Source organism: Morone saxatilis, unplaced genomic scaffold, assembly GCF_004916995.1.
Source record: "Morone saxatilis isolate NCDOM2014 unplaced genomic scaffold, NCSU_SB_2.0 Contig14, whole genome shotgun sequence".
In the NCBI taxonomy this organism is placed as follows: Eukaryota; Metazoa; Chordata; class Actinopteri; family Moronidae; genus Morone; species Morone saxatilis.
In genome coordinates this window covers 21,684,931-21,685,221 of record NW_023339696.1, presented here as the reverse complement: position 1 = coordinate 21,685,221, position 291 = coordinate 21,684,931, and the positions used below count along the sequence as shown (strand labels likewise).

The 291-nt window shown below is 34.7% G+C and overlaps 1 protein-coding gene across 1 annotated transcript in view; it reads left to right on the top strand.

The window, feature by feature from the left end:
* LOC118322665 (GTPase IMAP family member 9-like) overlaps positions 1-285 on the top strand; it is a gene marked incomplete in the record, with an annotated part of 3,272 nt that extends 2,987 nt beyond the window's left edge. Inside the window, 1 exon segment of the mRNA XM_035654399.1 lies at positions 171-285.
* Positions 286-291: the final 6 nt, after the last annotated feature.

Genomic DNA, 291 nt, shown 5'->3' with positions numbered 1-291 from the left:
ATGTTCAGTTTTTGGACCCCCTTGCTGCGTAACTGTTTCGTCTCCATGTAAACACGTAGCTAGCTTAACGTTCAGAAAATAGAACTGAAAATGAAAAATGTAGGTTAAGGTTAGATGCCTAAAATACGGTGTGTTAGCTGACTGTGCACATCTAATCTGGCTCTCTAAATTGTAGCTTCACAGCAGTCGAGTACTGGTTGACAGCAAAAAGTATCTAACAGTAATAATATTTGAAATATTATGTCATATTTTTAAGATTACGTTCATTGATAATGACATTTAAATAAAGTC